Source organism: Schistocerca americana, chromosome 3 (assembly GCF_021461395.2).
Source record: "Schistocerca americana isolate TAMUIC-IGC-003095 chromosome 3, iqSchAmer2.1, whole genome shotgun sequence".
Classification (NCBI taxonomy): Eukaryota; Metazoa; Arthropoda; class Insecta; order Orthoptera; family Acrididae; genus Schistocerca; species Schistocerca americana.
In genome coordinates, this window is record NC_060121.1 from 596,199,395 (window position 1) to 596,222,151 (window position 22,757).

Genomic DNA, 22,757 nt, shown 5'->3' on the forward strand with positions numbered 1-22,757 from the left:
GTCGCCCAAACGCTACCCATTCCGAAGCCCTTGGCTCGTAGCATTATGGCAGCGCTGGGATACTTCGTCACTACTGGTATGTTACTGAAGATCAGATACGTATCTCTTACCCTCCCCAAGGAAAAAGGTGGTCTCGGCCTAGTTAACGTCCATGATAGGGCCATTGCCCTCTATGTTAGCTCACATTTAAGTCTGCTGCGCCGTTGTCCTACGAGCCTCACGAGTCTGCTTCTGACGGCGCTACGTCCTGCTTCACTAAGAGCGCCGGTGCCACTACAGGACATCCCAGCGCCCCTCTTTTATATAGGACGTTTCTATTTAGAACAAAGTTATTGCAGTGTCGCGCTCACGACACCACAAATGGCCACAACTCGACGCCTATATCATGACATGCTGCAACGCCGCCCCCTAAATGTGGTCGAACTAAAATATCCTGACGTACGGTGGCGCGTGGTGTGGAAGACTGTACACGATGCCATGCTTGATTCCGATGTTGTTTCTCAATGGTACGTCGTCGTTAATGGGAAGCTCGTGACGCAAGAACGTCTCTACAATATCCACATGACAGAATCTCCCAATTGTGTGGGTTGTAATACAGTAGATTCTGACGAGCACCGCCTCAGCTGTGGAGAGGCGGAACCGGTTTGGCACCTAGTGCGGCAGATGCTAGCTTATCTCTTGCGAGTTAGGCCGGAGCATATATCTGCACGCACGTTATTGTTTCCGGATGAGACATTTTACCCCAAGACTCGAACCAACTCTGTCACCTGGATACGTGGACATGCCGTCCATTACCTCTGTCGTGACGGACACAAGGATTTCCTTGACTTCTGGCTCTATTTGCAAGAAAGACATCATGCTATTTCCGGGCATACCAGATATCGACAGTGCTTCGCAAACTACCTATGGAGTGCCTTTCACAGCCCGCCGTGTAGCTGGAATGTTCCAGGCAGTGGCAGATGAGGTCAGAACGACCTGCAAACGACCATATATTGAACAATCTTATCAGTGGGCGCAGTCGCTGGGAAGCCTCACTACGACGTGGTAGCTTTCTTTTCATGCTCTTTATGTCTCATATCTTCGATGGCGTCTTCATTCTGTCTTAGTTTTCCAGGATTGGTTAACGGTGACTGATCGCACATTTAAAAAAAAAAAACCGTGGGCAGGAGACCTGCTTTCAAATCCAAATAAATAAAAAAAAAAAAAAAAAAAAAAAAAAAAAAAAAAGTGGTTAAGGCGTCTGACTAGAAATCAGATTCCCTCTGGGAGCGTAGGTTCGAGTCCTACCGACTGCGTTTCTTTTTTGTGTCAAGAGGTGGAGAACATCTCCAACGGAACCGTGAAATGAGCGAATACGTGGGAAACACTGCATTCGAGACGCTTGTAAATTTTACAATTGTCCAGTGAGTGTCGACAAAACACGTAGCTCCTCTGCTGTAATATATGAGACGTACAAACTGCTGCAATTTGACTTTACATCGTGTGTCAGCTTCCTTCGATAGCCTGTTACGAGCCTAGCGTGATGAGTTTATAGACAGCAGTCAGACGACGTTTAAATAATAACAGCTCCACGCAACGATTACCCAACAGTAAAGGACATGAGGCAATGTGTCAGTATGCGTAGTGGGAGGGGTGACCACGTGATGTGAGCCCGGATAGCTCAGTCGGTAGAGCATTAGGCTTTTAACCTAAGGGTCCAGGGTTCAAGTCCCTGTTCGGGCGGAAATTTTAATACTTTGGTAGCCGCACGTGTAGTAGCGGTGTAAGCACTACGGAAAAGAATGCATCTACGCCGTTTCCTGGCACTGCAGTGCTTTAAACGGTACCAGTTGCATGTGTCGGGAGGGTCTTGCGCTACTGGCAGTCGTGGCCGAGTGGTTAAGGCGTCTGACTCGAAATCGGATTCCCTGTGGGAGTGTAGGTTCGAATCCTACCGGCTGCGTGCGATTTTGCGTAAAAAAACGAGCAGAAATTTTCGCACACATGTGACATGCGTGGGTGAAAGCGGATCCAAACCTGTGACACCATTCTCAACAAGACGGAAATTTATTTTTTAAGAATACTGTTTCGCGACGGCCGCTGCCTGTTGTGGCTACCGGTTCACCTCGCAAGGACGCTAGTACTGCAGAAATCAGTCGCAGGCCCACGAACGCGCCACCGTCATTTTGTCGCGTCGTCGCCGTCTTTGTGAGTACACAGGTGTGCTTGAAAGTGTTGGACACAGCGAGCATTCATTTCTTTCTAAGAAGCGCAATTCAGTTCATTCGAGTGTGGCAAAAGCAGTGGTGCAGCGTTTCTTTTCTTAAGATATCGCAGCTGCTTGCAAGTATGGCCATCGTTTCAGACGACACAAAACTAGCGTCAGCGGTGCGTCAGTGGGGAGTCGGTGATGTCGCCATTGGAGCCATAAGCCAGGAATAACGACACGCGAATCACTCGCACACCATGCAGCATGCACCACAACGCTCGGCTGAGGGACCGGATAGCCCAGTCGGTAGAGCGCTGAACCTTCAACCAAAGGGTCCCGGGTTCAAGCCCCCGTCCAGGCGAAAATTAATACACTGTCGTAACGGCCAAATGTGCTGGCAACGAAAGCGCTACAGAAACGAGTGAGGCCATATCGTGTTCTGCCATCGGATTGCTTGCAAAGCAGCAGTTGCACTTGTCGAGACCACGCCTCTCCGACCGGCAGTCGTGGCCGAGTGGTTAAGGCGTCTGACTAGAAATCAGATTCCCTCTGGGAGCGTAGGTTCGAGTCCTACCGACTGCGTTTCTTTTTTGTGTCAAGAGGTGGAGAACATCTCCAACGGAACCGTGAAATGAGCGAATACGTGGGAAACACTGCATTCGAGACGCTTGTAAATTTTACAATTGTCCAGTGAGTGTCGACAAAACACGTAGCTCCTCTGCTGTAATATATGAGACGTACAAACTGCTGCAATTTGACTTTACATCGTGTGTCAGCTTCCTTCGATAGCCTGTTACGAGCCTAGCGTGATGAGTTTATAGACAGCAGTCAGACGACGTTTAAATAATAACAGCTCCACGCAACGATTACCCAACAGTAAAGGACATGAGGCAATGTGTCAGTATGCGTAGTGGGAGGGGTGACCACGTGATGTGAGCCCGGATAGCTTAGTCGGTAGAGCATTAGGCTTTTAACCTAAGGGTCCAGGGTTCAAGTCCCTGTTCGGGCGGAAATTTTAATACTTTGGTAGCCGCACGTGTAGTAGCGGTGTAAGCACTACGGAAAAGAATGCATCTACGCCGTTTCCTGGCACTGCAGTGCTTTAAACGGTACCAGTTGCATGTGTCGGGAGGGTCTTGCGCTACTGGCAGTCGTGGCCGAGTGGCAGTCGGGCTTGAGAAGCCGTGCGGCGCGGACGTGCTGTTTACGTCCCAGCCGCGACCAGCAGCTTAGCAGAGGCGGTGAGTGTTGTGATAGCGGCGCAGCGTCCATCGTACAGGCAACGTTCACATGGCTCATACTATACGAAAGTCGACAGTCAAGTTCACGTTTGAGAACCGCTTTGCCCGACCCAAAGCGCTTGAAGTTGAACGTTTTTTGAGAGAGGTAGTAAAATTAGATCCAAACGAACTATTTGGTATTCATCTTTCGATAGTGGCAAGTGTTGTGTATGTGAAACTTATCAATGACGATTGCTGTGACCGACTGATTCGGACGTCGGGAGGCTCTTATAAGTTCCTTCACTCCGATGGCAATGTAGGGACAGTCCTTGTGGAACCAGCGGGCATTGGAATCAGAACGGTACGTGTCTTTGAACTACCATTTGAGGTGACTGCCCACCAAGTAACTTCGGCCCTGCAAAATTATGGGACGGTCCTCGCCCACACAGAGGAGAAGTGGTTGAGCTTTGAGACGTACCCTGTTCTTAATGGTGTCCGTCAAGTGAGAATCGACCTTCAGAAACATATCCCCTCCTACGTATACATTTGTGGCTGCAGAGCGATCGTCATGTATGATGGACAACCTCGTACATGCTCTGGTTGTGGCAAAGAAGGTCACGTACGATCGGACTGTCTACAACGACGAATTGCACAATTGCCTGTGGGCGAGAACCTCGATCCGCAGCGGTCCCAAGCTATGCCACTTACGTATGTCGCGGCTGCGCGAGGAGCTGCGGTGCCATTCCCCGCTGTTACCGATCCTCCCGCTGCATCACAGGAGCAGGCCATGCTGCAGGATGCCCCGGTGGTCGACCACTCTGTGCGGCCGGCTTCAGACGCCCCCAGTCCGGATGTCTCCGCGCATGTGGACCCTCCGCGGACGGAAGTGATGGACGTGGTCTCTGACGTGACGCCCGAGACGGGAGCGGACTCCGAAACACCTAGTGCGGGACAGTCTCAACCTTCAGACGCGGAGGAAGCCCATACTTCTCGGCACCAACAAAAGAAGCGCAAGAAACAACGTATCGCTCCCCCAGATGCTGGCGAAGCAACTCGCCCATATCGTGAAAAAGCCACACGGATTGCGCAAACGCAGCGCGGCACTCCGGCGACGTGTTCTGCAACAGACCAGGCCCCTACGCAGCGAGAGGCCAGCCCCCCTGGTCGCGGTGGCGTTGACGCCTGCAGTGCGACCCCTATGGATGTGAGTACGACGCGACCCCTTGAACCATGTGATGAGCCGGATCCCAACCTTCCGAACTTGCTCCGCCCCGCCCCTGTGCATAATGAAGTAAATTGGGCTGATGATGTTGAGATTGACGCTCAGGATTCCGGACCGACGGATAAACCACTGGCCGTGGACGACACCCATGGTGCCATGGGTAACGCATTCCGACCAGGATCAAGTGAGCCGATCGACGGCTCGGAGAAAGCACAGCGAACCTAAAAGCAGAAGGTGCCGCGGCGATGTGTCCAATGAACCCTCAACAGGCGTATCGCATAGCGACAATCAACATTAATAAAATCAGCAGTGCTCGTAAACTGCAGCTTCTCAGTGACATGTTACGAGCGGCGGAAGTCGATATCGCCCTGTTACAGGAGGTCAGGGAGTCGGATCTCCAGTCCTTGCGCACCTATACCGCTCATGTCCATCCTGGTACCGCACACGAATTGGGCACTGCCATTTTAACCAAAGAGGGTCTCGAAGTTACGGACGTCGCTTTTCTACCTTCGGCGAGAGGTACAGCGCTTACGCTCGCTGGCGTCCGCATCATTAATGTCTACGCTCCATCTGGCTCAAGTAATAGAGGCGCCCGCTCGGAATTCTATAGGACTGACATAATGCCCCTGTTCGCGGGCAGGTATGATCACGTCGTTTTCGGAGGTGACTTCAACTGCGTGCTGTCACCCCGCGACCAGACGCCGAACTACAACACATGCCCGGAGCTCTCTGCCATTATACGTGACATGGCCTTGCTGGACACATGGACCTGCCTTCATGGAGACGCGCCGGGGTTCACGTACTTCACGGCTACGTCAGCGAGCCGCCTGGACCGCATATATACGTCGCGCGGGCTTCGTCTCAGTCTTCAGCAGTCGGAACTCTGGCCGACGATCTTTTCAGATCATTTGGCGTATATCTGCACCATCACTCTGGCGCGCCAGGCAACCTATCGCGGCAGAGGATTGTGGAAATTGAATGTCGCTGTTCTGCAGGATCGTGATTGCCGTGTACAAGTCACCGAAACCTGGACGAACTGCTTACGTCGCACACACGCCTATCAGTCGGTGCTCCTCTGGTGGCTACATTGCGCCAAACCGGCCTTGAGGAGGACACTAATGAACTACTCCCGCGAGAGGATGCAATGGTACAATGCGACGGTGGAATTTTACTTTAGTGTTCTCCGTGACATGTACAACCGTCCCGCACAACGACCGGTTAGTCTTGTGGAAATCAACCGCGTCAAAGCCAAACTGTTGCATCTCATGCGCCACAAGATGGATGGAACCGTCATTCGAGCACGACTGGGATATGAGGTCGCGCACGAACGACCCTCATTGCACCACGTGGTAGGGGAAAAGCGGCAGTATACACGCAAACTCATCACGGCACTTCGGACGGTGGACGGCCGGCGGTTAACCACACAGGCCGAGATCAAAAAAGGGTTCGTGGAGTACTATGCCAGTCTGTACTCGCAGAAGACGCCAGATCGAGAGGCACTTAATGACATACTCACGGCCCTGCCGCGCCGACTCGATCGCGCCACTGTTGATGCGCTGCAGGAAGATGTGACGGAAGAGGAAGTGGCGACGGCCTTGGCCAAGGGTCGCAAGAATAAAGCCCCTGGGCCCGATGGACTGCCTATAGAATTCTATAGAGAATTTCAAAGTATCCTCACGCCGATGTTGAGACAGATGTGCCAGGAGCTCCTCAATCCTGAGGTGGCAGTCCCTCGCGAATTTACGCAGGGACTAATCATTCCAGTCCCGAAGACATCTTCCGGATACTCTGTGCATCAATTCCGGCCGATAACACTGCTTAACAGTGATTACAAACTTTTTGCACGACTCCTGGCCCTTCGCTTCCGACCGGCCCTTACACTGTTAACGGGAAAAGACCAGACTGGAGTCGGTGACAATCGCGCTATTCATATGGCGTTGTGTGACTACCGTGATCTGATAGCCATCGCAGATGCGTGTAGAATGCAAGGTGCCATGCTTGCGGTCGACTTAGAAAAAGCCTTTGATGCAGTCGGCCATGACTTTCTCCGCGAAACGATGACGGCGATGAGTGTTCCACAACGGCTCATTGCGTCTGTCTTGCGGCTTCTTCATGGATCAGAGTCAATGATCTTAGTAAACGGACTTTTAGCAGGACCCGTACAGATACACTGCTCTGTCAGACAGGGGTGTCCCCTCTCCATGAGCTTGCTTGCCCTCGCGATTGAGCCGCTGTTGGTTCAACTCCACACAACGCTACGGGGCGTCACTATGCGAGAAGATAAATTTGTGTACCGGGCTTACGCGGATGATGTCGTCATCTTAGTACGTTCGAACGCAGAGGTTGATATGGCAATAGCTCTGATTGAGAGATACGGCAAAGCGGCTGGTGCACAGCTCAACAGGCGGAAATCGGGAATTATGCACATTGGACGCGGGTTACCCGCGCAACCAGAAACCCGCATTAAGGTGCTTACAGAGATGAAATGTTTGGGAGTAACGTACACTAAGAATATGCGCCGCACGATCGCTCTCAACTACAAACGCCTCTTGCACAATATCCGCGCCAGTATCCGACTACACACCTTACGGTCCCTCGATGCGCTGCAGAAGGTCGAATTCGTTAACGCCTACCTGGTGTCGAAGATTATATATATAGCGCGAATATTTCCCATGCCGCGGGCGACAGCGGACAGACTCCAGGCAGTCTTCGGCCATTACGTGAACCACGGACATCTCTTTAAAGTAAGTCACGCGACGCTCACTCTCCCGCTGATAGCTGGCGGCCTCGGACTCATCAATGTCTACGTCAAGGCCTTGGCGTTGTTCGTGCGACTGACGCTATGGCATTGGAAACGCGACCATAACCGTCTGATCTCCTTCCTCCTGCCGGAAATCGTGCCCTCCAACCTGGACCCGCCGATCGATATTCACCACATCCCAACGGCCTTGTGCCACTGCCGGACTTTTCTGCTGGACTACAGTTACCTGCGGAAGATGCTGTCTATTGACGACCTGCCCGCAGTCCGCAGTGTGTACGGCACCCTCATGATGCGACAGCGCCGGAACGTGGTCGAAAGCAAATATCCTCGGTACGACTGGACTGCGGTCTGGTGCAATATCCACCCCCCTAACTTACCGACGGCGGCGCGGGCTACATGGTACTATTACGTGAATCGTAAATATCCGACGCAGTCACGTCTGAACCAGATTCATCTCGCGGCATCGCCGCTTTGCCCGACGTGCCAACTGCACGATACGGACCTCCACCGGCTAGTTTGCGGGGCTGCAAAGGACGTGTGCCAACTGCTTTGTCGCCTATTGGCCTTCATCCAACGCACGGCGCCGCACGCCATTTCAATGATGTCCCTACTCTGCCCTGATGATAACCCGTACCCGCGAACGAAGAGACACGCAGTACATTGGTTAATGGGGATAACTGTGTACTACCTACTCAGCACGTCGGAGCATGACGTGGGCGAGTACAGATCATTCTTGGAGACCCAACACTGGATACTGAAGCGAACACAGACATACCGCAAACATTATGCCCATTTTCTTATGAAGGTGTTTGACGACTTTCTGGCGAACCGTTGACGATAGGCATGAGCAGTTAGTCTATATATCGCTGTATGGCGATGCTGGTATCTACACAGGTAACAATTGTGTAACGATACACGAAGAATCCATGCATCAATAAAAAAAAAAAAAAAAATAAAAATAAAAAAAAACTTCTCCGAATTCACCGGTTATAAATTAGCATCGAGAAGACGGCCTAGCGTTCGGAAGGCCGGAAAGTCTATCTCCCTACTGTCCCCAGCGGACATGCGTTCCGGAAGGGAACTATATGATTTTGGCCCAGGAGGGGCTTCTTCATTTTCATGTTGTAATGTATAAAAATAAAAAAATAAAAAAAATAAAAAAAAAAATAAAAAATAAAAAAAAGTGGTTAAGGCTTCTTAAAAAGAAAGTTGGTAAAAAAATAAAAAAAATAAAAATAAAAAAAAAGTCGTAGAGCATTCAAAAAAAAAATGAAAAAAAAAAAGTGGTTAAGGCGTCTGACTCGAAATCAGATTCCCTGTGGGAGCGTAGGTTCGAATCCTACCGGCTGCGTGCGATTTTGCGTAAAAAGACGAGCAGAAATTTTCGCACACATGTGACATGCGTGGGTGAAAGCGGATCCAAACCAGTGACACCATTCTCAACAAGACGGAAATTTATTTTTTAAGAATACTGTTTCGCGACGGCCGCTGCCTGTTGTGGCTACCGGTTCACCTCGCAAGGACGCTAGTACTGCAGAAATCAGTCGCAGGCCCACGAACGCGCCCCCGTCATTTTGTCGCGTCGTCGCCGTCTTTATGAGTACACAGGTGTGCTTGAAAGTGTTGGACACAGCGAGCATTCATTTCTTTCTAAGAAGCGCAATTCAGTTCATTCGAGTGTGGCAAAAGCAGTGGTGCAGCGTTTCTTTTCTTAAGATCTCGCAGCTGCTTGCAAGTATGGCCATCGTTTCAGACGACACAAAACTAGCGTCAGCGGTGCGTCAGTGGGAAGTCGGTGAAGTCGCCATTGGAGCCATAAGCCAGGAATAACGACACGCGAATCACTCGCACACCATGCAGCATGCACCACAACGCTCGGCTGAGGGACCGGATAGCCCAGTCGGTAGAGCGCTGAACCTTCAACCAAAGGGTCCCGGGTTCAAGCCCCCGTCCAGGCGAAAATTAATACACTGTCGTAACGGCCAATGTGCTGGCAACGAAAGCGCTACAGAAACGAGTGAGGCCATATCGTGTTCTGCCATCGGATTGCTTGCAAAGGACCAGTTGCACTTGTCGAGACCACGCCTTTCCGACCGGCAGTCGTGGCCGAGTGGTTAAGGCGTCTGACTAGAAATCAGATTCCGTCTGGGAGCGTAGGTTCGAGTCCTACCGACTGCGTTTCTTTTTTGTGTCAAGAGGTGGAGAACATCTCCAACGGAACCGTGAAATGAGCGAATACGTGGGAAACACTGCATTCGAGACGCTTGTAAATTTTACAATTGTCCAGTGAGTGTCGACAAAACACGTAGCTCCTCTGCTGTAATATATGAGACGTACAAACTGCTGCAATTTGACTTTACATCGTGTGTCAGCTTCCTTCGATAGCCTGTTACGAGCCTAGCGTGATGAGTTTATAGACAGCAGTCAGACGACGTTTAAATAATAACAGCTCCACGCAACGATTACCCAACAGTAAAGGACATGAGGCAATGTGTCAGTATGCGTAGTGGGAGGGGTGACCACGTGATGTGAGCCCGGATAGCTCAGTCGGTAGAGCATTAGGCTTTTAACCTAAGGGTCCAGGGTTCAAGTCCCTGTTCGGGCGGAAATTTTAATACTTTGGTAGCCGCACGTGTAGTAGCGGTGTAAGCACTACGGAAAAGAATGCATCTACGCCGTTTCCTGGCACTGCAGTGCTTTAAACGGTACCAGTTGCATGTGTCGGGAGGGTCTTGCGCTACTGGCAGTCGTGGCCGAGTGGTTAAGGCGTCTGACTCGAAATCAGATTCCCTGTGGGAGTGTAGGTTCGAATCCTACCGGCTGCGTGCGATTTTGCGTAAAAAGACGAGCAGAAATTTTCGCACACATGTGACATGCGTGGGTGAAAGCGGATCCAAACCTGTGACACCATTCTCAACAAGACGGAAATTTATTTTTTAAGAATACTGTTTCGCGACGGCCGCTGCCTGTTGTGGCTACCGGTTCACCTCGCAAGGACGCTAGTACTGCAGAAATCAGTCGCAGGCCCACGAACGCGCCCCCGTCATTTTGTCGCGTCGTCGCCGTCTTTGTGAGTACACAGGTGTGCTTGAAAGTGTTGGACACAGCGAGCATTCATTTCTTTCTAAGAAGCGCAATTCAGTTCATTCGAGTGTGGCAAAAGCAGTGGTGCAGCGTTTCTTTTCTTAAGATCTCGCAGCTGCTTGCAAGTATGGCCATCGTTTAAGACGACACAAAACTAGCGTCAGCGGGAAGTCGGTGAAGTCGCCATTGGAGCCATAAGCCAGGAATAACGACACGCGAATCACTCGCACACCATGCAGCATGCACCACAACGCTCGGCTGAGGGACCGGATAGCCCAGTCGGATACAGTCGAGGTGCGGCCGTCGTGCCAGTCGGACGTGCCTGGAGCGTTGTTTACGTGCTCAGCTGCGGCTTGCGGTGCGGCACGTGGTGATTCGAGGGCCGTTGCGGCGCGCATTACATCTTGTTGTTAACGACTAGAACCTAACATGGATCACCCAGAGCGAAAAGATACTTTGAAGTTTATGTTTGATGGCAGTTTCTCTCGACCGAAGTATTACGAAGTCGAACGATTTCTTGATGAAGACGTAAAATTACCCCCCACCGATATCATTGGTATCCATTTGTCTATTGTTAGTAGCACGGTTTATATCAAATTGCGTGACCCAGAATTGTGCGACAAAATCATCGAGTCATGTGGCGGTACTTATAAATTTCGACACAGTGACGGGAATGTGGGTGAGGTGACTGTTGTCCACGCTGGTCTTGGTATTCGCACCGTCAGAATTTTCGAGTTGCCTTTTGAAATCACGGCCGAACAAATTAATGCTTCTCTTAAGTCCTACGGCAAAATTATCAGTAACATTGCCGAAAAGTGGGCCTCGTTCCATAAGTACCCTGTCTTGAATGGTGTGCGGCAAATTAAGATCGAATTGCAACGGCATATTCCATCCTACCTAACGATTTGTGGCTATAGGGCGATAATCATGTATGAGGGACAGCCCCGTACATGTTCCGGCTGTAATTCCACAGGACACGTCCGAGCACAGTGCATCCAACGACGTGTAACACAGCTGCCTGCGGGTGAACTAGCCACTCCCACGCAACCGACAATATTACCGACTACTTATGTAGCGGCGGTCCGTGCAAATACACCCACGGCGCCGGCTGTGGACGTGGGACTTCGTGTGGCCGATATTACGGAGGACGGAGACGTACCTATGGAAATATCTACCACTCAGGAAGCTTTGCCGGCCACTGGCTTACTAGACGCGGCGCCCCGTGACGCCTCACGTGAGGCAGCTCGGGTCGACGGCGTAGAGGCTGCTACTACCGATGTTGACAGACGGCAAGAGACAGGGGCTCTTCCTCTTCCTTTAGAGAATGCGGAAGTCTCCGTCGGTAGGTCCTCCCCGAAAAAACACAAGAAACGTCGGATCGCTCGTCCTGAGGCAGCCCAATCGGCGCCCCTCTTGCGTGAAAAGGCCAAACAAGCAGGCCGCATGATCTGCGATGACACTTCGGGGACCGACGATTGTCTTCCGTCGTTGGCCTCACCCATGACTATTGACGATGATGTCTCCCACCTTGACACGGGGAGGGCAGAGACTTGTGCACCACCGCGGACGGACCAAGTGCCGGATGCGCAGGGTGACGGCCCGCTATGCGGTTCCGGAACCGCCACAGCAGGCGCGACAACGGCTGTGTCTGTTGTCAATTGGGCGGATGACACTGAAGATATGGCCGGCACTCCCGACCGTGACGAACCGATGGCAACTGGTGATACGCTGCTTACGCCCCGGCGCAATGCAGCTTCCACGGACGGCGACGTCTAGACTTATTCGACCTCCGAAGCGGACGACTGCTGAAGGGATAAAAATCTTACCTGTTTCCATCTGCAGATGACCAGTCGTCCCATATCGCTCCGTTCAAGACAATCTTATAAGATTTCTACTCTGAATGTAAACCGCATTGTCTCTCAAGCAAAAATCCACAGCCTTCGACAGTATTTACGGGCCGCTGATATAGATATTCTGTTCGTCCAGGAAGCCATGACTCCACTCCTAGCCGATGTCCCCGGTTATGACGCCATTGTCAATATAGGAACGGAGGCCGGTACCATCATTCTGTATCGGGAAGGCATTGAATGTTCTTGTTTGTCCATGTTACCTACAGGACGGGGCATTGCCGCCCAGTTCCATGATGTACTCCTTCTTAATGTGTACGCTCCTTCCGGTTCCAGCGCGCGAGCGGCGAGGAAGGAGTTTTATACTGGAGAGATAGCGCCTTTAATCACCGACTTGCGTCTGCGTATTATTATGGGTGGTGACTTTAACTGCGTTTTGCGCCGCTCCGATCAAACGCCGAATTTTAACTTCAGTCAGGAACTGCTGACACTGGTCACAGAATTGCAGTTAGTCGACACGTGGGAGACCTTACACCCAGATGATGTTGCCTTTACTCACTTTACGCCGACGTCTTCCAGCAGGTTAGATCGCATATATGTGCACCGCGATCTTTTAGCCGACGTGGGAACTTGCGAATATTGGCCCGTAAATTTCAGTGACCATATCGCTTACCACACCGTCTTAAATCACTCGCCGCAGAAGGTTTACAGAGGCTTCGGACGATGGCAACTCAACTGTCGCCTCTTACAAGACGCCACTTTAGAGCGTGAGATACGGTCGGTTTGGCATTCCGTAACATCACGCAGACCCACGTACCCCACGTGGATTGATTGGTGGACGCTTTATGCAAAGAGGAAACTCATTACTTGCCTCAGGCACCACGCCAGGATTCGCGCGCGCGGTGAGAAGGAAATCACTGAATTCTATTTCTGCGCCCTGCGAGAATTGTACCGGGATTATCATCAGGTGCCTAATAACATCACGCACGTACGCAGACTCCAAGCGAAAATTACATCCTTGATGGGACGGAACGCTATTGGCCACCAGATTCGTGCACGTGACTTCACCAACTTGCCGCAACAGCAGACGTCTGTTCACCATATCGTCCAACAGTTACATGCGGCGCGCAGGAAACTTATTCATAAGTAGCAAGATGCCGACGGTGCTTTTTATACCCAACACCGCGACATCAAAAACCATGTTGCCAACCACTTTGCCGCACTTTACACCCGTGCGGGTGTACCGCATGAGAAAGTGCGAGAATGGTATCACTCTGGACACCCACCGTACCGCATTACCGACGACCACAATCGGAACTTGCTCGCTCCCTTTACCAACGAAGAACTAAAGGATGCCCTGCTTGCCGCACCACGAAATAAATCTCCGGGCACGGACGGGCTCTCTGTCGAGTTTTACGTCAAATATTGGCCTATATTAGGGGACGGACTCACGGAGATGTACAATGAAATACTACGTGGCATTGCTCTGCCCCAAGCCTTCACAGAGGGGTTAACTGTTTTACTACCTAAGACGCCGACGCCGATCACCACCAAAGATCTGCGGCCCATTACTTTGCTCAATGCGGACTTTAAACTTCTGACGCGCGCCCTCAATGCCCGATTACGGCAGCTGTTACCCGATCTTCTGGGACCATACCAAATGAGTGCGATACGTGGTCGCTCATTGTCCACCATTTTGGCGTTGTATCGGGATCTCGTCTCCCTCACCTGGGCCACCCACACTCCTATGGCCATAGCCTTTCTCGATTTTGACAAGGCTTACGATCGGGCTGACTATCGTTATCTCAGTAGCGTGATGGAAACTATGGGCTTCAGTCTTAATTTTATCCACCTCATCAACAACTGTAACCGTGGTACCCGTACACGGTTCCTGATCAATAATACATTGACGGAGTACATCCAGCTCTCACGGGGTATCAAGCAAGGCTGCCCTCTCTCAACGACGCTTTATGCGATCCTCATGGAACCCTTGTTGCGCCGCCTACATCATAGCCTACCTGGATTCCAGTTTTATGGTGTCAAGTCTGTGGTCCAAGCATACGCCGACGATGTCAGCGTGCTCCTTAATGACGTTCGCGATGTCACCGCAGCGAAGCGCATTCTTGAGGAATTCCAAAGCGATAGTGGTGCAATGTTAAACGTCAATAAATCCGCCGTCTTAACGCTTGGTCAGGAACGACCGCTCACGGGCGACGCTTGGCTGCCCTGTGTACAGACTAGAAAACACCTTGGTCTCTACGTCACGGCCCGGCCACTGGACATGTCTCACAAAAATTGGATACCCAAAATTCAGGCGATAAAAGCACTCCTGCGTGACCAAAATATGCGACACCTCGATCGTTTGCAGCGAGCCTTTTTCGTCAATTCTTATGCCCTCTCCAAATTACAGTTTGTTGCCGCCGTCCTACCCATGCCAACCACAGTAGCAAGATCACTTCTAGCGGCGGCCGCCTGGTACGTCTGGAAGCTCAATATTTTTAAGGTTTCCTTCACCACGACAGCTTTGCCATGCGATATGGGAGGCCTCGGCTTGAAAAACCCCGGCATTCACGCCTTGGCTCTGTATCTGAAACGCTCATGGCGTATACTCACCGCCAGCGAAGACACCGTCACGAAGCGGCTCTATCAGCTGTTCCGCCCTCCCAACTTATCTCCGCCTGTGGACATTGGCCGCGTCAGCCCGCACTTTCAGCATATAGCACTGTATTATCTTGAAAGTAGCTATCTCGACGACGAGCTTTTCAAGAAGCCGACAGTTCAACTGTACCGCCACTTACTTCGGCCGTCACTGCCTGGCCCCTTGGAAAAGAAGTATCCGGCTTGCAATTGGTCCCTCGTTTGGACTAACATTCATAATCCGATACTTCCGACAGATGTTCGCTCCAAATGGTATGACGTGGTCACTGAAACTGTACCGACGCAAGAAAAGCGACACAGGATTAATCTTGAACCGAGTCCCTACTGCGGCTTGTGCCACGTGGTGGCGACTATTGCTCATCTGTTTGTCTGCAAGGACCAAGTGCACATCTGGAACTGGACGCGCAAAAAACTCGCTGTGCTTAACCGGACTGCGCCTCATGCGATTCAGATCCAAGACATTCTGCGCCCAGATTTCCGACTTTTCCCAGCTGCCAAACATAACAGTTACCTATGGCTCGTGGGACATTTTATCAACTATATTCTGTCCGGCAGTGCCCCTAATGTCTTAGATTTTCAAGTCTATCTCTCAACACAACACTGGCGCACAACCAGCCAATATGGTCACCGGTATCAGTCAACATTTCAACATTTTCTTCACGTCGTCCTTGGGATGCCATAGAACATGGACAAGTGGGACATCTGTTACAACAATTCGTCATCCCTGTACTACAGTCGAAGGATATACTCTCTGCGAAGACACTCATTTGTCTCCTGGGTATGATGCATATGACAACGTCTGAATTTCACGAATATTTCCTTCCCGGTAGCAGTTCTTTCGACGATATAAATATTTTGGTGTATTTTACTCAACAAAAATGCAAACCCGAAGAAAGAAAACGAACAACGAAGATGGACAGAAGACAAACGTCTAACCACAATTCAACGAACAAAGAGATTAGAGATTAAGGAACGAAAAAAAAAAAAATATCTTTTGGAAAATTTGTCCAAACAAACGAAAAACGATAAGGAACAAAAAAAAAAAAACACACAAAAAAAAAATTTAAAATCTCTTCAAACAAAGTAAAAAAAATTCAAAAAAAACTTCAAACTAAAAAAAATACATAAAAAAAAACAAAAACTACAAAAAAAAGTGGCAGAGCGAAAAAAAAAAAAAGTCGTAGAGCATTCGACTGCAGATCGAGAGGTCCCCGGTTCATTCCCGGGTGCCCCCTTCCTTTTTCAGTAAAAAAATAAAAAAAAAAAAAAATGGATAAGGCGTCGGACTTCGGATCCGAAGATTGCAGGTTCGAAAAAAAAAAAAAAAAAAAGTCGGTAGAGCGCTGAACCTTCAACCAAAGGGTCCCGGGTTCAAGCCCCCGTCCAGGCGAAAATTAATACACTGTCGTAACGGCCAAATGTGCTGGCAACGAAAGCGCTACAGAAACGAGTGAGGCCATATCGTGTTCTGCCATCGGATTGCTTGCAAAGCAGCAGTTGCACTTGTCGAGACCACGCCTCTCCGACCGGCAGTCGTGGCCGAGTGGTTAAGGCGTCTGACTAGAAATCAGATTCCCTCTGGGAGCGTAGGTTCGAGTCCTACCGACTGCGTTTCTTTTTTGTGTCAAGAGGTGGAGAACATCTCCAACGGAACCGTGAAATGAGCGAATACGTGGGAAACACTGCATTCGAGACGCTTGTAAATTTTACAATTGTCCAGTGAGTGTCGACAAAACACGTAGCTCCTCTGCTGTAATATATGAGACGTACAAACTGCTGCAATTTGACTTTACATCGTGTGTCAGCTTCCTTCGATAGCCTGTTACGAGCCTAGCGTGATGAGTTTATAGACAGCAGTCAGACGACGTTTAAATAATAACAGCTCCACGCAACGATTACCCAACAGTAAAGGACATGAGGCAATGTGTCAGTATGCGTAGTGGGAGGGGTGACCACGTGATGTGAGCCCGGATAGCTCAGTCGGTAGAGCATTAGGCTTTTAACCTAAGGGTCCAGGGTTCAAGTCCCTGTTCGGGCGGAAATTTTAATACTTTGGTAGCCGCACGTGTAGTAGCGGTGTAAGCACTACGGAAAAGAATGCATCTACGCCGTTTCCTGGCACTGCAGTGCTTTAAACGGTACCAGTTGCATGTGTCGGGAGGGTCTTGCGCTACTGGCAGTCGTGGCCGAGTGGTTAAGGCGTCTGACTCGAAATCAGATTCCCTGTGGGAGTGTAGGTTCGAATCCTACCGGCTGCGTGCGATTTTGCGTAAAAAGACGAGCAGAAATTTTCGCACACATGTGACATGCGTGGGTGAAAGCGGATCCAAACCTGTGACACCATTCTCAACAAGACGGAAATTTATTTTTTAAGAATACTGTTTCGCGACGGCCGCTGCCTGTTGTGGCTACCGGTTCACCTCGCAAGGACGCTAGTACTGCAGAAATCAGTCGCAGGCCCACGAACGCGCCCCCGTCATTTTGTCGCGTCGTCGCCGTCTTTGTGAGTACACAGGTGTGCTTGAAAGTGTTGGACACAGCGAGCATTCATTTCTTTCTAAGAAGCGCAATTCAGTTCATTCGAGTGTGGCTAAAGCAGTGGTGCAGCGTTTCTTTTCTTAAGATCTCGCAGCTGCTTGCAAGTATGGCCATCGTTTAAGACGACACAAAACTAGCGTCAGCGGTGCGTCAGTGGGGAGTCGGTGATGTCGCCATTGGAGCCATAAGCCAGGAATAACGACACGCGAATCACTCGCACACCATGCAGCATGCACTACAACGCTCGGCTGAGGAACCGGATAGCCTAGTCGGTAGAGCGCTGAACCTTCAACCAAAGGGTCCCGGGTTCAAGCCCCGTCCAGGCGAAAATTAATACACTGTCGTAACGGTCAATGTGCTGGCAACGAAAGCGCTACAGAAACGAGTGAGGCCATATCGTGTTCTGCCATCGGATTGCTTGCAAAGGGGCAGTTGCACTTGTCGAGACCACGCCTCTCCGACCGGCAGTCGTGGCCGAGTGGTTAAGGCGTCTGACAAGAAATCAGATTCCCTCTGGGAGCGTAGGTTCGAGTCCTACCGACTGCGTTTCTTTTTTGTGTCAAGAGGTGGAGAACATCTCCAACGGAACCGTGAAATGAGCGAATACGTGGGAAACACTGCATTCGAGACGCTTGTAAATTTTACAATTGTCCAGTGAGTGTCGACAAAACACGTAGCTCCTCTGCTGTAATATATGAGACGTACAAACTGCTGCAATTTGACTTTACATCGTGTGTCAGCTTCCTTCGATAGCCTGTTACGAGCCTAGCGTGATGAGTTTATAGACAGCAGTCAGACGACGTTTAAATAATAACAGCTCCACGCAACGATTACCCAACAGTAAAGGACATGAGGCAATGTGTCAGTATGCGTAGTGGGAGGGGTGACCACGTGATGTGAGCCCGGATAGCTCAGTCGGTAGAGCATTAGGCTTTTAACCTAAGGGTCCAGGGTTCAAGTCCCTGTTCGGGCGGAAATTTTAATACTTTGGTAGCCGCACGTGTAGTAGCGGTGTAAGCACTACGGAAAAGAATGCATCTACGCCGTTTCCTGGCACTGCAGTGCTTTAAACGGTACCAGTTGCATGTGTCGGGAGGGTCTTGCGCTACTGGCAGTCGTGGCCGAGTGGTTAAGGCGTCTGACTCGAAATCAGATTCCCTGTGGGAGTGTAGGTTCGAATCCTACCGGCTGCGTGCGATTTTGCGTAAAAAAACGAGCAGAAATTTTCGCACACATGTGACATGCGTGGGTGAAAGCGGATCCAAACCTGTGACACCATTCTCAACAAGACGGAAATTTATTTTTTAAGAATACTGTTTCGCGACGGCCGCTGCCTGTTGTGGCTACCGGTTCACCTCGCAAGGACGCTAGTACTGCAGAAATCAGTCGCAGGCCCACGAACGCGCCCCCGTCATTTTGTCGCGTCGTCGCCGTCTTTGTGAGTACACAGGTGTGCTTGAAAGTGTTGGACACAGCGAGCATTCATTTCTTTCTAAGAAGCGCAATTCAGTTCATTCGAGTGTGGCAAAAGCAGTGGTGCAGCGTTTCTTTTCTTAAGATCTCGCAGCTGCCTGCAAGTATGGCCATCGTTTAAGACGACACAAAACTAGCGTCAGCGGTGCGTCAGTGGGAAGTCGGTGAAGTCGCCATTGGAGCCATAAGCCAGGAATAACGACACGCGAATCACTCGCACACCATGCAGCATGCACCACAACGCTCGGCTGAGGGACCGGATAGCCCAGTCGGTAGAGCGCTGAACATTCAACCAAAGGGTCCCGGGTTCAAGCCCCCGTCCAGGCGAAAATTAATACACTGTCGTAACGGCCAAATGTGCTGGCAACGAAAGCGCTACAGAAACGAGTGAGGCCATATCGTGTTCTGCCATCGGATTGCTTGCAAAGGGGCAGTTGCACTTGTCGAGACCACGCCTCTCCGACCGGCAGTCGTGGCCGAGTGGTTAAGGCGTCTGACTAGAAATCAGATTCCCTCTGGGAGCGTAGGTTCGAGTCCTACCGACTGCGTTTCTTTTTTGTGTCAAGAGGTGGAGAACATCTCCAACGGAACCGTGAAATGAGCGAATACGTGGGAAACACTGCATTCGAGACGCTTGTAAATTTTACAATTGTCCAGTGAGTGTCGACAAAACACGTAGCTCCTCTGCTGTAATATATGAGACGTACAAACTGCTGCAATTTGACTTTACATCGTGTGTCAGCTTCCTTCGATAGCCTGTTACGAGCCTAGCGTGATGAGTTTATAGACAGCAGTCAGACGACGTTTAAATAATAACAGCTCCACGCAACGATTACCCAACAGTAAAGGACGTGAGGCAATGTGTCAGTATGCGTAGTGGGAGGGGTGACCACGTGATGTGAGCCCGGATAGCTCAGTACATTCGCGCCTCGTCTTCGGCGCGAGACGGACGTGTGGCGGCCGCTGCGGACGTTTCGTGTCAGCAAGGCTGTTTTCCTGCGAGCCAGGTAGGCCGGCTCGCAAGCGCATTACTTCACCTAATTGTGTATTGGTTTGATGAAAATGAGGAAAGACACGATTAAATTTGCTTTCGATAGAAATTTCGTACGACCAAAAGCTTTTGAAATCAAACTGTGGCTCACAGAAAAAGTTGGAATTACGAAAGATGATTTAGTTGGAGTTCATTTATCGTTTGTGACTAACTCGGCATATGTGAAATTGGCAGATCCTGCTAAATGTGTCGCACTTGTTGAACAATGTGGAGGTATTATTAAGTTTAATCACTTAGACGGCTCAGTTAGCGATGTCGTAGTATCCTATGCTGGGATGGGGATACGAACAGTAAGAGTATTTGAGCTTCCTTTTGAAATGCCTGTAGTCGAAATTAATCGTGTTCTCGGGGCGTATGGCAGAGTAATTTCCAATGTTGCGGAAAAGTGGTCAGAACCACACATGTTTCCCGTTTTGAATGGCGTTCGCCAGGTTAAGATGGAACTTCTCAAGCACATTCCTTCCTTTGTAATTATTGGAGGATACCGTGCGTTGATCATTTATGATGGACAGCCTCGTACCTGTGCCATTTGTAACTCGACAGAGCACGTGCGTGCTGAGTGCAGTAGACGGAGGGTTCCTCAATTACCAAGTGTAGAATCCGAAGGTGCAGGGCCTGTAGTTCACCTGCAGATGACGTACGCTGCTGCCACGTCACCTTTGCGATCAGCTCGGCAGACATCTTTCGAACTGGGGGACCAATGCGAGCATCCCGAGAGTGTTAACAGCCATATAGACAGTGGTAGATCCGTAGCTACGACTAACCATACAGCGCCCCAGCGCACCACCAGTGAAAGTCAGGTACCTGTACCTTACGACTGTGCCGATCCTTCTCGTAGCTCGCGAGCAGAACCTTCTGCGGTGACTGTGGATACCTCCCTGCAACCGCCTGATTGCGAACGACAGGACGAGACCAACATGAAAGTAGCGGCACCGGACGATCCAGTTCAGAATATTGTTGGGCAAGACATGAGCATAGATCACTCGATCATCCAACTGACACAAGGAGTGAATGACTACGGTTCTGCTTCCCACAGCGCGGCTGACAGGCCCCCTGCGACAGAGGCGAGTCTAACTGCGGTAGTACTCTCTTCCCCGCCTGGTGAAAAGAGCAGCGTTGGATCTTCGACTAGGACACAAGACCGGCTTGCATCGCCGACTTCGTCTCCGCATTCGTCTGAAAAGTCCCCCGATTCGTCTCCAGAGCGGTCACGATCGCCTCGGAAAGCTAGGAAACGTCGCAAAAAGCGGTTAGCACACCAGGCTGCTGAAAGCTTAGCCCCGGCTCTGCGAGATAGGTTGAGGAGCATTCAGGAACAGACAACGATCGAAGACCATGGCCGGAGGGAACCTGAGGTCGGTAGCATACCATCGCATCTACGGACATCACCTGAGAACGGTGTCCGGGACGAAGGAGCACCAGGCCTCGAATTTTCAGACCATCAGGACGTACCTATTTCCCAACGTAGACAATCTCCCCAGAATAGTCGTTTTGAATGGGCAGACGATACGGAGACAACACTGTCACATGTATCTGCGAACAATGGTATGGCGTGTTAACCGCAACCTCTCAAGCTCACGACTACACTTTGAGCCCACGAATGACATGTGAATTCGGCCTATATATGCCTAATCGCCGGAAAGTCCAGTAAACAACAACAGCTCTTGCTTATGGATCAAACGTATCACGTTATGACTGTTAATATTAACAAGATCCAGAGTGCAACTAACATTGCTGCCCTCCGGGACTTCATATATCAGTCCGATACCGATATTGCGCTTTTTCAAGAAGTGTGTTTTTCAAATTTGTGTGTTCCGGGATTTACTGCAATTCTCAATGTCGCCACGGAAGGCGCTTGCGGCACCGCTGTCCTGGTCAAGGAAGGTATTGCAATAACAGATGTAACCATGTTGGAATCGGGGCGGGGAATCAGTTTTAAAATTTTCGGTGTTACGATTATAAATGTTTATGTACCTTCGGGAAGCGGTGGTCGAAAAGAACGAGCCAATTTTTTTAAAAATGATCTAGTGTTTTTACTAAAGGAAAACCCCGTTGATGTGATAGTCGGAGGTGACTGGAATTGTGTCCTACACAGGAAAGACCAAACGCCAAATTTCCATTTCTCCCCAGAACTAGATGGTCTTGTGAAAACGATGAAATGGCAGGACGCTTGGGAGGTCAAATACCCCGTGTCTGTCCAGTACACATATTTTAGCACTAAAGCGCAAAGTCGGATCGACCGCATATACGTAAGTTCACATTTAGCCAGCAAAATCAGTGGCGTCGAACGAATACCAACTTTATTTTCCGACCATCTAGCACTAAGGTGCAGCATTGGATTTCCAAAACAGAAGACATACTGGGGCCGTCCTTTTTGGAAATTAAATATCGCCGTGCTTCGAGATAACGCCCTCACTGAGCAGTTAGAAGCTTCTTGGCAACTTTCACTCCGACAAAGCCACAAATACCGGTCAACGATAGATTGGTGGACTTTATGCGCCAAAAAGAAACTTAGATCTACTCTAATTTCTTACAGTAGGGAAAGGGCACTTTGGTCTCGGCGCACTGTCGAATTCTATTATACTTGTCTGCGTGACCTTTATGATATGCCCATGTCCGCGGCTGTCAGAACGGGTATCAAACGGGTCAAGGCCGAACTTCTTAGTCTTAAACGCAAACAGCTGGAAGGACTGACAATAAAATCACGAGTTCAAA

General features: G+C 50.3%; 14 non-coding genes across 14 annotated transcripts; all 14 read left to right on the top strand.

Annotated features, from left to right (window-relative positions):
* Nucleotides 1-1,649: 1,649 nt before the first annotated feature.
* Nucleotides 1,650-1,722, top strand: Trnak-uuu. The gene has a single exon. It is a non-coding gene; the product is annotated as a tRNA-Lys (tRNA).
* Nucleotides 1,723-1,860: 138 nt separating this feature from the next.
* Nucleotides 1,861-1,942, top strand: Trnas-cga. The gene has a single exon. It is a non-coding gene; the product is annotated as a tRNA-Ser (tRNA).
* Nucleotides 1,943-2,688: 746 nt separating this feature from the next.
* Trnas-aga lies at nt 2,689-2,770 on the top strand. The gene has a single exon. It is a non-coding gene; the product is annotated as a tRNA-Ser (tRNA).
* Nucleotides 2,771-3,124: 354 nt separating this feature from the next.
* On the top strand, nt 3,125-3,197 carry Trnak-uuu. The gene has a single exon. It is a non-coding gene; the product is annotated as a tRNA-Lys (tRNA).
* Nucleotides 3,198-9,487: 6,290 nt separating this feature from the next.
* Trnas-aga lies at nt 9,488-9,569 on the top strand. Its single transcript has one exon. It is a non-coding gene; the product is annotated as a tRNA-Ser (tRNA).
* Nucleotides 9,570-9,923: 354 nt separating this feature from the next.
* Trnak-uuu lies at nt 9,924-9,996 on the top strand. The gene has a single exon. It is a non-coding gene; the product is annotated as a tRNA-Lys (tRNA).
* Nucleotides 9,997-10,134: 138 nt separating this feature from the next.
* Trnas-cga lies at nt 10,135-10,216 on the top strand. Its single transcript has one exon. It is a non-coding gene; the product is annotated as a tRNA-Ser (tRNA).
* A 6,293-nt stretch (nt 10,217-16,509) lies between these two features.
* Trnas-aga lies at nt 16,510-16,591 on the top strand. Its single transcript has one exon. It is a non-coding gene; the product is annotated as a tRNA-Ser (tRNA).
* Nucleotides 16,592-16,945: 354 nt separating this feature from the next.
* Nucleotides 16,946-17,018, top strand: Trnak-uuu. Its single transcript has one exon. It is a non-coding gene; the product is annotated as a tRNA-Lys (tRNA).
* Nucleotides 17,019-17,156: 138 nt separating this feature from the next.
* Trnas-cga lies at nt 17,157-17,238 on the top strand. The gene has a single exon. It is a non-coding gene; the product is annotated as a tRNA-Ser (tRNA).
* Nucleotides 17,239-17,982: 744 nt separating this feature from the next.
* Nucleotides 17,983-18,064, top strand: Trnas-aga. Its single transcript has one exon. It is a non-coding gene; the product is annotated as a tRNA-Ser (tRNA).
* Nucleotides 18,065-18,418: 354 nt separating this feature from the next.
* On the top strand, nt 18,419-18,491 carry Trnak-uuu. The gene has a single exon. It is a non-coding gene; the product is annotated as a tRNA-Lys (tRNA).
* Nucleotides 18,492-18,629: 138 nt separating this feature from the next.
* On the top strand, nt 18,630-18,711 carry Trnas-cga. Its single transcript has one exon. It is a non-coding gene; the product is annotated as a tRNA-Ser (tRNA).
* A 746-nt stretch (nt 18,712-19,457) lies between these two features.
* On the top strand, nt 19,458-19,539 carry Trnas-aga. The gene has a single exon. It is a non-coding gene; the product is annotated as a tRNA-Ser (tRNA).
* The last annotated feature ends 3,218 nt before the right edge of the window (nt 19,540-22,757 follow it).